Here is a 16,100-nt window from a genome sequence, read left to right on the forward strand (position 1 = left end):
CTAACAACAATAACACTAACAGTGTGAGCGGCAAAAATAATTCCCTAAAAAGACACAGTAGACATTTATAAGTGTTAGGCCGAACTGTGGTATGCTTAAAGTTTTTTGTATTGGATTTAGAGAGTGCTACATTTCCTGGTGTGGCGCTGTGGGCTAATGCATCAGATAGCAAAGTCATTTGAACTGCAAGGTCGGTAGTTAAAACTCACTAGTTGCTCCTTAGAAACACTATACAGGGTTGCTACGAGTCTGAAACAACTCGATGGCACTTAAAAACAACAACAATATTTAAGTAGGGAATCAACTTTGTGTCTTAAATGTCTCTGCTACAGGTTAGATAAGAAACTAAATAAACCTTAGAATTTGAATGTATAGTTCCCAGAATTCTATTGAAAGCAACTATATGACAGAAGGATAACTTGCATCTATCTGAATATTGAATATTATATAGAATTCACTCCATGACAAAAATGTCACTTTTACTTTACAGCAAAAATAAATAATAAACACATTTCAAATTAAATTGGCTCTTTTTATTTTGTTTTGTTTGTTTTCTGGCGTGAAACTCTTGCTCAAAGTTAAAACTGAAACTATATAGTATTCAATTTGAAGAAAATGTACTCTACATCTTTCATTGCTAGATAGATTTGCTTGAATTATGAAAAAATTAGTAACATAACTTCTATAGTGCAATCCAGAGAAGTTATTAAAGAAAAAAAAATGATATTTTACATCTATGATAATAGTATTATGTGTGAGGGGGCTTCAAAAATTGTTAAAAAATGGACTTGAAAGATAATAGAATTGCTCTATGAACTTTTTGAAGCCTCCTTTTATTATAAAATATAAATTTAGTTCTTTAAAATAAATCAAATATATAAAAGAACTGAATCTGAGTATGAAAAAATAAGTTTTTCGTATTATGTGTGAGGGGGCTTCAAAAATTGTTAAAAAATGGACTTGAAAGGTAATAGAATTGCTCTATGAACTTTTTGAAGCCTCCTTTTATTATAAAATATAAATTTAGTTCTTTAAAATAAATCAAATATATAAAAGAACTGAATCTGAGTATGAAAAAATAAGTTTTTCATATTATATTCCCCAGAGCCTATAATAGTGACTAGATTATAATAGTTGACAAATAAGTGGTTATGGGTAAATGAATTTCATAAAATAATTCCACAATTCTAAAAAGTAAGACAAATGGCTTCAGGTTTTGGTTCTACACTGACACTGACGTGTCTGATGGCAGTGAAATAATATTTAACACAAAATCCCTGATTGGTTATATGCTTAAAGGCTGAAATCTTAGACTGAGAAACTTTTTCCATTTATGTGAGCAATTCTGCAGACAATGTTTTGAGGTTAATTCTTAAACCTGAACTCTCCTTAAAATGCTTCCAGTATGTGAATTAGCTTTTGCTGTTTCATCAGAGTTTGAGCTTTTTGTCCTATGATCTGTTATGGGTCTTCACCCTCCTTTAAATGATAGTTTTGTGGGGTTTTTTATTGTCTCATCTTGACTTACATGGTAAGAGAGAAGTGGATGGATTCATTCTATATAACATGTAGGCACTTTCATTAATTTCAATGCTAAATGCGTTATTTAGGATAATTATGTGGTTCTTTAGATCAGTGATCAAGTCAACAGCCTGAATAAGAGCATTTATAATAATACTATATTTGTGCCATCTTTGGCTATTTTCTTCCATTCATTTCTGTCTATATGCTGAACATTTGTAGCATGGTAATAAATGATAGCTTCAGATTCTTAATTCTCACAATCTAAGAAGTGTTAAAAAATCTGTCATGTAAAACACTAATTTTGATGACACTAGGAGCACCTAGAGTTATTGGTATGTTAATTGAATGTGATTTGGGGAAAAGTGTCATCTGCCTTACAGCATTCATTTGCACTTTAATAACAAAACTTTGTTCACTAGAGACATTCTCTGATTAAGGAACTAAGGTGATAGCTTGCTTAAAGATTTTGAGATCCAACATTTTGAAAGTAAATAGTCATAGTTTCTAAAGACAAAAAGTTTTCAGACAAGATATTTTCATAAAGGAGCAAAGAAATAGATTGAAATTACTAATACACGCAAGATTGCAAAGGAAGACAATGTTCCAAGGCACGCTACTTAAACGTTCTGGTACTAACAACATAAGAGCTTTGTGGTAGCTAGGGGATGTAAAACTTCAAGTGTTCTTGCAAGGGATACTTTTGCAAAGATTGTCCCTATGTGAGGTTGATGTGAAGTTAGGGAATCTAGAACACACTTCTAAGGTGGCTAACAATGTCTATGAGGTTTTAAATTGATTGCATCTCATACAAATATTTAAAACTCCTCTTGTGTCTGGGAATCCTACCAAACTTATACCTGGAGCCTACCAACCAAGCTCTCTCTGAGAGTTTATCTCAGAAAGCTCTATTCCTAATATCTTTGGTAAATCTTGCTTAAATTATATTTCTAATAAATGTTTGCAAATCATGCAGCCTGTATTGATAACTTCTACTAAAACTCCCAGACTCTTAGAGTTCTAAAAAGATGTCTTTTTCTTAAAACACACACACACACACACACACACACACATTTTTTATTTAATTCCGCTGCTTCACTCTCTGCTCTGCAATTATGTAATTTCTTTTGTTGAATAAATACTCATATTATAAAGATCATAATTCTGTACTACTAAATTATTAAAAACATGGAAGACCAGAGAAGAATTGATGCATTTGAATTACAGTGTTAGGGAAGAATATTGAAAATACCATGAGCTGTCAGAACAAACAAATCTGTCTTGGAAGAAGTACAGCCAGAATTCTCCTTATAGCAAGGATAGTGAGATGCCATCTTTTCTACACTGAACATATTGTCAAGAGAGACAAGTCCCTGAAGAAGGACATCATTACTGGCAAAGTGGAGGGTTAACAAAAACAGGAAGACCCTAAAGGAGGTTAGCACCCACAGTGGCAGCAACAATGGTCTCAAACATAACAACTGGGAGGGTAGCAGAGGGCCAGGCAATGTTAAACTCTGTTGTCCATAGGGTCATTATCAACCATAACTCACTCAATGGCACCTAGCAGTAACAATACTAGAATTGTTGTAACTTACTTTATGTAACACTGCTAGTGATGCTCATTCACTTTGATATCGGCACAAAAAATGTGGCACCAATCATTCCTCCCAAATCACTCTCTACTCAAGTGGGTTTCATGATACATCCCTATGAACACCAGAACTCAAACCCTATACTCCCAGTTATGGGGTTTATTAGGCAAGTTAATGAGTTACAATTCAGGGTCAGTAATGCCTAGGGCATTGTTCTTCCAGTCAGTACAGCCACTTCTCAGCTGTGCCCACAGACAGCTCCCTCTAAGCCTGGTCAATGTTACAAGTTTCTTTTAGGAATGCTGATAAATTCCCACAGCACACCCTGCTTCACCATAATCCTCAGACTGAAGGTACTAGGCTCTAGTTCCATGGGTCAGAAAAGCTGGCCCGCAAAATTCAGTGTGTTGACGCTCTGCACTCTGCGGGCAAGTCTCAGGCACAAAGTCACTGCTTTACTTTCTCCATGTGATGGGAACATACCACTATCTCTAGAGTTCTGGTTCTTAATTATGCTGTTCTGCTATTGCTGCTGTTCTTTGGTCACCCCAGCCTCACAATACTCTGTCACTGGGTTGAGAAATTTCAAGGTGCAGGGATCACAAGATACAAAGTAGTGACATTCCACCTTCTGTTTATAAGATGGTTTATTTTATACCTATGCTAGAATTAAATTTGTATAATTATAATGAACTCTATAACATCCATAGCTGAATCATGTCATCCTATCAATGTCTTAAAACTCTCTCATACCCAGGAAAAAGTAGTTTGGTGGAAGTTAGTTATAAAGCGTACGGCTAGAATAGACAATGAGTAGTTTTGTCGTTGTTGTTATGTGCCATCAAGTCGGTTCTGATTTACAGAGACTTTATACAGAACAGAAGGAGACACCTCTAGGTCCTGCACCATCTTCGCAATCACTGGTATGCTTGAGCCCATTGCTGCTGTGAAACATCTAATTGGGAGTGTGCTAATCCATCTCCTTGGGAGTCTTTTTCTTCTTCATTGACCTTCTACTCTACCAAGCATGATGGCCTTTCTATAGGAACTGTCCCTTCTCATACTAATTTGAAGTATGAGACATGAAGTCTGGCCATCAAAGCTTCTAAGGAACATTCTGGCTATACATCTTCCAACACAGATTTGTTTGTTCTTTTGGCAGTCCACGGTGCTTTTAATATTCTTTGCCAACACCATTGGCAAGGAATATTAAAATGTGAAAAGTCTGCAATTGGACAACCAAAAGAGAAGAATACTGGAGATCAAGTATCAAAGTCTCTTCTGACATCCATTTGGGTCTTTTCTTTCCTTCTTGTCTTTTTAATAACCTTTTCTTTTCTTCCTGTCTGATGTTCTCGTTGTCATCCCACAATTCTGTTGGTCTTCTGTCTTTACTGTCTAAAGCATCAAATCTGTTCTTCACAAGATCTTTAAATTCAGGTACTATATATTCAAAGTCATGTAATATGTAAAAGAAGTCACGCAAAAATGTAAAACAAGTTAGACGTGTTTTCATTTTTTTCAGTTTCAGCCTGAATTTGCATATGAGTAATTGATCTTCTAATCCACAGTAAACCCCAGCCCTAGTTTTGGCTGATGATAAAGAAGCCTTCTACCATCTCTTTCCATAAATGCAGTCAATTTGATTTCTCTGTATTACAACTGGTGAATTCCATGTATCAAATTTTCTTTTAGCTTGTTTGAGAAGGTATTTGCAATGAAGAAGTCATTAGTTTGGCAAAATTCGGTAATGCAATCTCCAGTATAATTTCTATCACCAACTTTTGAATTCCAATCACCAGCAATTATCAATACATCTTGATGGCATGTTTCCTCAATTTCAGAATAAGAAAATTAATAGAATTCTTCAATTTCATTATCATTAGTTTTAGTGATTGGTGCATAAATTTCAGTCATAGGGGGATTAACTGGCCTTACTTATAGGCCTATGAATATTTTCCTATCACAGATAGTATTATACTTCAAGATGGAGCTTGAAATGATCTTTCTGATGAATGCATTATCTTTCTTCTTTAATTTGTCATTCATGGCATAATAATCCTTTTAATTGTTAGGCTCAAAATAGTCAATACTGCCAATTTCATCTCACTAATGCCCAAGATATTGATCTTTATGAGTTGCTTTTCATTTTTTACAACTTCCAGTTTTCCTAGATTCATACATTATACATTCCATGTTCTGTTAATTAATGGGTGATTACAGCTATTCCTTCTCATTGAAGTGTGCCCCATTAGAAAATGAAAGTTCCAAAGGCTTGACTCCAATCCTTCCATGATGGTCAACTCTGAGGAGGCAACTTTTTCCCGGTTGTACTTTTAGTGTCTTCCAACTTGAGTGGCTCATCTTCCTGCACTATATATGACAATATTCTGGTGCTATTCAAATGTTTCTACATTTAATATTCTGGTCTTTGCTGCTGTTGATAAGGTTTTCAATAGCTAAAAATTCAGAAGTACACCACCTGTGTCTCCTTTTTCCTAGTCTCTCTTAATGGATAAGCTTAGCAGGAACTTGTGCACCATAGTTTACCATGTTAGTATTTTATATGCCAGTTGCATTGCTTCAAGAATCACAGCAAAATACAATGCACTGCAGTGTGACAAACTGACAGAGAACAACAAAAATTTACTTCAGCATAAACTACTAATGAGGACCTTATCTGGTTTTGTTATATGTAATATAATCTGTGACTTACATTTACTTTTTCAAGTTAATTTCTTACGAAAATAGGCAGGAACTGTGAAAAAAAAAGATAACATTGACTTTCTCCAGTGTATAATTATCTTCATACAATAACATAGCATTTGTTGTTTTTGTTAGGTGTCAATGAATCAACACCAACTCATAGTGACCCTATGCACTCTGAGAATAAATAAAACATTGTTTTGTTGTTCTCAGAGTGCATAGTGAGTCATAGGTTAAGTGCCTAGGAGTCAACACTGACTCATGGTGACCTTATGCACTATGAGAACAGAACAAATCTTTGCCTGGTCCTGCACCATTCTCACAATGCTTGCTAAGCCTGAGCTCATTGCTGCTACAACTATGCTAATCCATCTCGGTGGGGTCATCTTCTTTTTCTCTGACCCTTTACTTTTCCAAACATGGCATCTTTCTCCAAGGACTGGTTCCTCCTGGTAATATGTCTATAGTGTGAGAGATGAAATCTGGCCATCCTGACTGCTAAGGGGAATTCTGGCTCTACGTCTTCCAACACAGATGTGTTTGTTCTTTTGGCAGTCCATAGTACTGTTAACATTCTCCTTCAACACCATAACTCAAATGATTCCATTGTTTTACTGTCTTCCTTCTAAACTGCCCAACTTCCACATGCATATGAGATTATTGAAAATACCATGGCTTGGTTCAGGTGCACCTTAGTCCTCCAACTGACATCTTTGTTCTTCAACACTTAAAAAACATCTTGTGCAACAGATATGTCTAATGCAATATGCCAAATGAGTTGCTTGGTTGACCCAAGCAAAATGAAGTCTTTGAAAACTTCAATCTTTTTCCCATTGACAAGGATGTTTTTTATTGGTTCATTGGTGAGGATTTTTGTTTTTGTTTACATTGAGACATAAGCCTTAAAGAAGACTGTGGTCTTTGATTTTCATCAGTAAGTATTTTAAGGTCTTTTCATTTTCAGCAAGCAAGTTGTATCATCTGCATATCGCAGGTTGATAATGAGTATTCTTCTAGTCCTGATGCCACATTTTTCTTCATATAATCCAGTTTCTCGATTATTTGCTCAGCATACAGATCGAATAAGTATGATGAAAGAATACAATCCCCACCTACACACACAAACACCTTTTCTGATTTTAAATCATTCAGTGTCCCTTTGTTTTGTTCAAATGATTGCCTCTTGGTCTATGAACAAGTTCCTCATGAGCACAGTTAAGTGTTCTGGAATACCCATTCTCTGCAATGTTGTCCATAGCTTGTCATGATCCACACAATTGAAAGTCTTTTCATGGTCAATAAAGCACAGGCAAACATCTTTCTGGTGTGCTTTGCTCTCAGTCATGATCCATACGACATTAGCAATGATATCTCTTCTTTCTGGTCCTCTTCTGAATCCAGCTGTGCCTCCAGACATTCTCTGTCAATGTATGGTTGCAGCTGTCTTTGTATTATTTTTAGCAAGATTTCACTTGCATGTGATATTGATAATATTGTCTGATTATTTCTGCATTCCGTTGGGTGACCTCTCCTTAGAATGGACACAAATATGGTTCTCTTCCAGTCAGTTGAGCAACTAGCTGTCTTGAAAATTTTTTGGCATACATGAGTGAGTGCCTCAGTTTCTTGAAAGATTTCAAATTGTATTCCACCAATTCCCAGGGCCGTATTTTTTGCCAATGTCTTCAGTGTGCTTTGGACTTCTTCCTTCAATATCACTGGCTCTTGATCATATGCTGCCTTTTGAAATGGTTGAGCATCAACCATTTCTTTTTGGTAAAGTGGCTCTGTGAATTCCTTCCATTTTCTTTTGATGCTTTCTGTGTCATAAAATATTTTGCTCTCCATAGAATCCTTCAATAGTGCAAGTGAAGGCTTGCATTTTTTTCTTCAGTTCACTCAGCAGGAGAAGTGCAGAGTATGTTCTTCCCTTTTGATTTTCTAATGCCAGGTCTTTGCACATTTCTTTATAATATTTAACTTTGTCTTCTTGAGCTGACCTTTGAAACATTTGGTTCAGCTTTTTACCTCATCATTGCTTGCATTTTCTTTAGCATCTCTCTGCTAATATTCAGCAAGATTCTGAGTATCTTCTGACATCCATTTTTATCTTTTCCTTCTTTCTTTCTGTATGATGTTCTTGAAAAAACATAACATTACTGACCAATAATTTTTCATGATGATGTATACGTAATCACAATGAATTTTTCCTCTTTCTTCCTAGTATTATTTGCCAGTGGCAGGAGTCTATCAGTTAAATAATAAAAAAAAAAAAAAAAATTAAACTGAAACCCTTATCTTGACCTTATTCAAGCATAAAACTAATTGAGCATTAGACACAATGGATGCAGTTTAAAATCACATCATATTGGGAAAATACACTCCAACTTATAAATGAACGTCATCACTACTTGAATGTTTACTGGTATCTACATATATAAAACTAAATTGATTTTCTTCCTCCTTACTCATATCTTCACATCTTTTCATTATTCCCTATTTTGGTGAATGGCACTATTAGATACTTAAGCTAAGTAATTTAGAGATCTTGGCATTAGTCTCAGCTCTTCCTTCTCATTTAAACTTTAATCCCACTGGTAATAAAATGCTATCCATTTTGCATCATTAACATTTTCTCCCACCACCATTCCTATTTACACTTCAACTAATTATTTCAGGACACTCTTTTCTTCCAAAGGAACCTTGATAGTGATGTAAGATAAGCACTGGACAGCCAACTGCAAGTTGGCCAGTTCAAACTCACCTGTTTCTTTGGGAGAAAGATGAGACGTTCTGCTCCAGTAAGGATTTGCAACCATGGAAACCCTATATAGGGTCACTATGAGTCAGAGTCAACTAGATGACAGTGGGTTTGGTTTATCATCTCAGCTAGTCTTCTCAAAATGCTATGTTTACTTACTCCCATGACTCTAATTGTAATTTTATCCAATTCAATCTCACCCTTTTGTAAGAATGATCTTTATAATAAGCAAAAATCAAAACATCCCTATAGTCAACTAAGAATCCTTCAGTCGCTTGTCAGCCTATGTATGTACTGTTTCTTACTCGGGCCATGCTTGCTTTCCTGCTATTCCTTGATCACATCATTCTCTGTCTTCTGGGCCTGTACTTATTCTTCCTTGGGCCTAGATATAACCAATATTCTTTCTCGGCTTAGAAGACATGTATGCTGCCTTTATACTTTTCCAAGATTTTTTTTTTACCCTCTTTTACCATCCTTCTGGATTTTCATGCACTTTCATAGCATCCCATGCTTTATTCCATTTGTTGTTGGTGTTAAGTACTGTTGAGTCAGTTATGACTCAAAGCAAACCTATGTAGGGTTTCCAAGGAGTAACTGGTCGGTTTGAACTGTGAATGTTGTGTTTCTCAGTCTGGTGCTGATCCTACAGCTCCATACCAAGAGTCCATTCTACTCATAGCTACCCTGTATAGGGCTTTCAAGGAGTGGTTGGTGTATTTGAACTGCTGAGCTGTCCTTCAAACTCACCTTGTGGTCTAGTGCTTATCCAGTAGCACACAACACCAGGACTCAACAAAGTATTTTTGTTGCTAAGTGCCATCTAGTCAGTTCCAACTCATTGTGATTCTGTATAGGGTTTCCAAGGAGCAGCTGGAACCACTGACCTTGCAATTTAAACAGACCTTGCAGTCCAGTGCTTTATCCCACAGCATCACACCAAGATTACAGCAAATTATTTGTTTTTGTTGTTAAGTGTCGTTGAGTCAGTTCCAATCCATAACGACCCTGTATATGGTTTCCTAGGAGCAGCTGGTGAGCTTGAACCACCAACCTAGTGAACTCAAATTCTTTAAATTTTTAATTTAGAAAAACCTAGATGAAAAATGTTGTTGCTAAGTGCCATAGAGTCATTTCTGAATCATAGTAATTGAGGACCTGCTAGTGAGTTTGAAACACTGGTCTTGCAGCTCAAATGGACATTGTGGTCCAATGCTTATCCTACAATGCCACAGCAGGACTCCAGATTACATTTTTTACTGTTGCTAAGTGCCATTAAGTTAGTTCCAACTCATGGATACCCTTTGTAGGGTTTCTGAGCAGTAGCTGGAAGCTTTGAACTGCTGACCTTTTGGTTCACAGTCCATTGCTGATCCTGCAGCACCACACCAGGAGTTAAGATTTAGTGTACTGCTCATTAAATTGGTGTTTGTTTAGTATACAGCATACCATATTATTTTCAATGAAATATTATTTGTTAAATTAATAATTTAGTGAACGTAGCAACATTAATTTGCAAGGCATTTGATTTTTAGTTTTTCTCTGGGAGAATCTTATATCAAGCAAACAATTCTATAAACAGCAAAACTGATCTGTTTCCCAAGTTAAAGAAGTAATCTTATTTGAAATTGCTTCATATCTTTAGCAAAAATATTTTCTCAATATAATGCTTGCTGCCATTGACACTGATACAAATTAAAAACCTCAGAAATATTCTTGAAACTTCTTAGTGTTAATTGCTTACACTGAATATTCTTTTATGTTCTTTTCAGTCTAGCTCACAAATATTTCTTGGAGGCTTTACATACCTCATATTTAATCCCAACGTCACTTATTATCACATGTTACCATCGTTTGTTCCCTAAATTAGCTGCCCTAAATAGCTCCCATGCTCTGGTGTTAGTCCTCTGCTATCTATTCGCTAATATCTCAGTGTTCATAATAGAATAGGTGAAATAGAAATTAACTAATTGTATGCCTTGCTTAAAATCATTCACTGTTCCTATATTTTCAAAAATAAGAGTCAAGATTTATAAACAAGGGAGGGTGAGGCTTGATGGTGGATTAGAGAGAAGTATGGTGGAGACCTCCAACAGTAATAACACAGAATAACAGACAAAGCAAGTTCAGGGGACAGTCATGTAGCTCGTAACTATATATATAGGGATATTTAGAAGTATTGAAGTCTTACTGCTAGTGAAATTTATAGCAGATGCAAGAAAAATGGCATTTTCTGATCTATGACTGTCAGTGGGTGCTGGAGTCACCACCGTTTTGGGCATGACGACCGAGGATAAGGATCAGAGAAGCACTCCTATTGCAGACATCTGATTGTTTGTCAGAGATAAAGATGGGAACATGTGTTTCTGCTTGTTGGTCTCTCACTGTCTGTGAACCTTCACTCTGGTGACAAGAGGGGATGCTTGAGCAAGTGGATGCCCCACTCCCACCCCAAGCGGGTTCTACTACGCATGTGCTCACATCTTTCAGCAAAGACCACAGTGCATAGAATTTTAAAAGGAGGAGAGATAAACAAGAACTGTTTAAAATGGAACAGTCTCCCAGAATGGCTCCAGCTAGCTGAGAGAGAGGTGTTAAAGTCATACTCATATTTTGCTACTTTTATTTTTTTTTTTTTTGCAATTATAGACTGTAGTATACAATCATTTTTTATTCCTGCTGTGGTTTTATTATTTATTTATTTATTTTTTGTTGCCCTTTTACCTTAAGAGGGGGCTCTTTCTCTCCCTACATTACCCAAGAAGACACAGCAATTGTGGTCATATAGCCAAACTACAGTCATATCCTATAAACACCCACCATCCAGACAAGAGCCAATATCAGTTGCTATATGCTAGATAGGCAGCCAACACCTGCTACAGTTACTCTGAGTGGAGTTATAATAAAAGTGAAAAGGGAAGCCCATCTCTTCGTCACATCTAACTAAAGGCAATCAGAAAGCTTAATAATACATAAACATACATTCATCTAATTATTAAACAGATTTAATTATTGAAGATGCTCAAAGATTTTGGCACATGTCCAGAAACAAGTTAGAGTAACTGAAACAAATGACTTCCCATTGGAAGGAAGGCAGACTTTGGAACTGCCTGAAAAGGAATTCAGGAGAATGATATTAAGGTACATCCAAATGCTTCACAGCGGGGTTGAGAACAATAAGGAAAAAGTCAGGAAAATGCTACAAGAACAATCAAATAAAATAGAGACAACATTGGAAAAAATTCAAAACCTATAAAAAGAGGTCCAAATGATTAATAATAAAATATCAGAAATGGATAATACACTGAAAGGGCAAAGAAGTAGAATTGGAGTGATGGAAGCTAGAACCAATGAGCTGGAAGACAAATATCTCAATACTGCTAAGATAGAACAGCAAGCAGAAAAAGGGATTTAAAAAATCTGAAGAAAGTCTAAGGTTCATGTGGAATAGCATGAAAAGGAATAACAAGAATTATTGGCATTCTGAAACAGGAAAAATCACACAAGACCACAGAGGAGATAGTTGAAGAGCTGCTGAAAAAAAATCCCTAACATCCTGAAAAACGAAAGGATATGCATTTAAGAAGCTCAATGAACCCCAGGAAGGATAGATAACAAAAGAAAATCACCAAGGCATATCATAATCAAGATCACCAAAAGGTGCATGGATAATTGCTGGTGATTGCAATGTAAAAGTTGGAAATGAGCAAGTATTAACTGTTGGAAAATAATGGCCTTGGTGATAATATGACCCTGACCTATAGAGTTTTGAAAGACCAGTAACTTATTAATTGCAAACACATTTTTTAAAGCATATATGTGGACCTCCTGAGTAAAATACACAGCTATATCTGTGAAAAGAGAGAATGGGGAAGCTCCATATAATCAGTTAGAATAAGATCAAGGGCCCACTGAGTAACAGACATATCACCAGTTGCTCATTTGCAAATGCAAGTTAAGGCTGAAGAAAATCAAAACAAGTACACAATAGCCAAATTAAGACTTGGATTACATTGTTGTTGCGTGACATAGAATAGGTTTAGATTCATAATGACACTTTACAGTAGTATTTATGTCCTGTGGAATCAGTTCCAACTCACAGAGACCCTGTATAGATTTCTAAGGCTGTAAATTTTTATGGGAGCAGAAAGCCTCATCTATCTCCCACAGAACCAAAGGCAGTTTCAAAATGCTGACCTTGATGTTAGCAGCCTGACTTGTAACCACTATGCTACCAGAGCTCCTTAATGACCCTTTATAAGGTTTACAAAACTTGTCTGTCAGTTAATTGTATGGTGGTGGCTTGCATGTTGCTGTGATTCTGGAAGCTATGCCACAGGTATTTTAAATACCAGTAGAGTCACCCATAGTGGACAGATTTCAGCTGAGCTTTCAGTCTAAGACAGACAGGTTAGAAAGAGAGACAGACTACTTCCAAATATTTAGTCACTGAAATCTTGGAATGCTGTCAGCACCAGATTACTGAATGGTGAAACATGATGAAGAGCATCAGAATACTGTCACATATAGTGCCGGAAACTTGCTATTCAGCATAGAGATGCTAAATCAAGTGGAAGAAGTGAGGAGGTGAAACACCTGAACAAAAAAATTTCAAAGGGCAACACGAGAAGACAAAGTCAAATATTAAAATGAAATGTGTAAAGACCTGGAGTTATAAAACCAAAAGGGAATTACATGCTTAGCATTTCTCAAGGTGAGGAAACTGAAGAAAAATTCAAGCCTCAACTTGCAATGTTGAAGGCTTCTATGGTGGGCAAAATATTGGATGATGCAAAAAGTACCATAAGAAGATGGATGGAATACAGAGTCACTGCATCAAAAAGAAATGGCTGATGTTCAACCATGTCAGAGGTAGCATGTGCTCAAGTGCTAATAGTACTGAAGTAAGAAGTCCAATGTGTTTTTAATGCATTGGCAAAGAACAAGGCTCTGTGAATTGATGAAATACAAATTCATGAGCTCTAAATTATTAGTTAGTCATGACTCCAACATTATTATATATGCAAAATTGGGCAAATTATCTGCATTTTCACTCTAATTTTATCTGCTTGAAAATTATAATGATCTCATTGGCATGTTGATAATTAACATACAATAAGTCAATAAATACTGGCTACTATCTTTCTTATGAGTATTACTATATGTAAATGAAAAATAAGACTATAAAATGTATTCAGTTGCTTTAAAGATTAAATGAGATAATCTATAAGTAAGTATTTAATAAAATGCCTGACACATTTTTTGTGTTTAATTATCATTAGTAGATGTAGTTATATTATTTTCATTAATTTTAACTCAGCATTAACATTCACTGTAAACTATAGGATGATAATGGCTATAATTTTATTACAATTTCTAAATTTTAAATAATGTCTGTCTCTCAGGTAGCCAGCCAAAATGATAACAGTTGGTACAAATGTTGATCATTTTGGTTTGGATGAACAAAGAATGCAAAGTTGTAATCAACCCTTCAAATCTTCAAACCAAACAATAAACAAACAAAACCAAACCCACTGCATGGAGTCTGTTCTGACTCATAGCACTCATATACTAGACAGAAGTACTCTAGCTTCTCCTAATAGTTCCAAGACAGCAATCTTTATAATCAGCTCTATATACCCAATTGGAAATATATCTCCCTTGGAGATTTTAGCAATTTGCATAATTTTCTTCTTTGGATAATAGAGATAAGTAATCTCAGGAGGCAGGTATCTAATTTGTGAAGTCTTGGTGTGACACTATAATATAAACACTGCAAGTTCAACAGTTCAAACCCACCAGCTGCTCCTTGAAAACCCTATACAGGGTCTCTATGAGTTGGAAATGACTTGAGGGTACGAATCAGGCTGCAAACCGCAAGGTCAGCAGTTCAAAACTACCAGCTGTTCCGCGGGAGAAAGATGAGGCTTTCTGCTCCGGTAAAGATTTACAGCCTCGGAAACCCTGTACCGGGTCGCTATGAGTCGGAACTGACTCCATGGCACACAGCCACCACCGAAACCATCAATGTTTATGAAAGCAGACTGCAACAGTTTTCTCCCAGGAAATCTTTAAATAGCACCCCCCAAAATTATGCCAGCAAATATTTAACATAGTACAAGTACTATTTTTCTATGGGCTAATAAGTAGTCCAAATAATACGTGGCACTATTGAATTAGCCTGGTGTGGCACTGTGGGTTAATGTGCGGGACTGCAAATTAGGTTTGAACTGTAAGGTTCACAGATCAAATTTACCAGCCACTCCTCAGAAACCTTATATGGGTCAGAACTGACTTGATGGCATGCAACAACATAGGATCAGCACTGGACAGCGAACCACAAGGTTGGCAGTTCAAACCCACCAGCTGTAGCTCAGAAACTCTATACAAGGTCGCTCAGAGAGGGAACTAACTCGACAGTACTTAACAATAATATAGTCCAAATGATAAACATATTAAAATCATTTCTTGAGTATAAAAATGTTTTATTCTGTATACTATGTTTGGTAGTGCATTTAAAATGTCTATTATATTTAGTTAATTTTGCAACTGATGTTTTAATATTATTTCAAAAGGTAATGAGACTCGTCTGCTCTGCCCACATCGGTCTCCCTCCCCTCCTTTAGCTATCCTTCGGAGGCATAGAAGTTCTGCATCCTTGCTGGTTCTGCAGTTATGAGATCATGGGGAGTCTGTGCATGAAAGTCAAACTGAGCAATAATACTCAGAACTGGGGAATGCAGAGAGCACCTAATATCACCTATCAAGCCCATCATGTCAGCCGGACAATAGCGGTCAAGTGGTGGGGACAAGAGGTGGCTTCCATGGTTGCACTGTTTGGCTAACAGGCTTATCTGGAGCAGGAGAGAACACGGTGACCATAGCTTTGGAGGAGTAATTCGTTTGTCATGGTATTCCATGCTATACTTTGGACGGTGACAACATTCGTCAGAGTCTCAATAAAAATCTTGGGTTTAGTCCTGAAGACAGAGAAGAAAATTTCCGACATACTGCAGAAGTTTCCAAGCTGTTTGCAGATGTTGGTCTAGTGTGTATCACAAGTTTTATATCACCTTACACTCAAGATCGTAACAATGCAAGGCAAATTCATGAGGGTGCAAGTTTACCAATTTTTGAAGTATTTGTTGATGCTCCTCTGCATGTTCGTGAACAGAGAGATTCAAAGGATTCTACAAAAAAGCATGTGCTTAGAGAACAAAAAAGATGGCGGAATGGGTGGATTTATAGCAGAGAGCTCCGCAAACAACAACACAGAATACCTGACCAAGCAGGTTCACGGGATGATCCCAGAGCTCTGAACCACATATAAAGGAATGCTTACAAGGTTGGAAGGCTCACAGCTGGGGGAATTTGTGGCAGAAGCAAGAAATCTATTGCTTTCTAGTCCGGGATGCTCGGCTGCTCCAGGAGCCGCCATCTTGGGTGAAACCACGTGGGGGAAAGATCGGAGCAGCCACAGACGCCTGGCAGAACCGCTGAGATAAAGGTGTGGACAT

At 36.7% G+C, this 16,100-nt stretch overlaps 1 pseudogene; it reads left to right on the forward strand.

Annotated features, from left to right (window-relative positions):
* Positions 1-15,266: 15,266 nt before the first annotated feature.
* LOC102810657 overlaps positions 15,267-16,100 on the forward strand; it is a 17,375-nt pseudogene continuing 16,541 nt past the window's right edge.

This window comes from Chrysochloris asiatica, unplaced genomic scaffold (genome assembly GCF_000296735.1).
Source record: "Chrysochloris asiatica unplaced genomic scaffold, ChrAsi1.0 scaffold00170, whole genome shotgun sequence".
NCBI lineage: Eukaryota > Metazoa > Chordata > Mammalia > Afrosoricida > Chrysochloridae > Chrysochloris > Chrysochloris asiatica.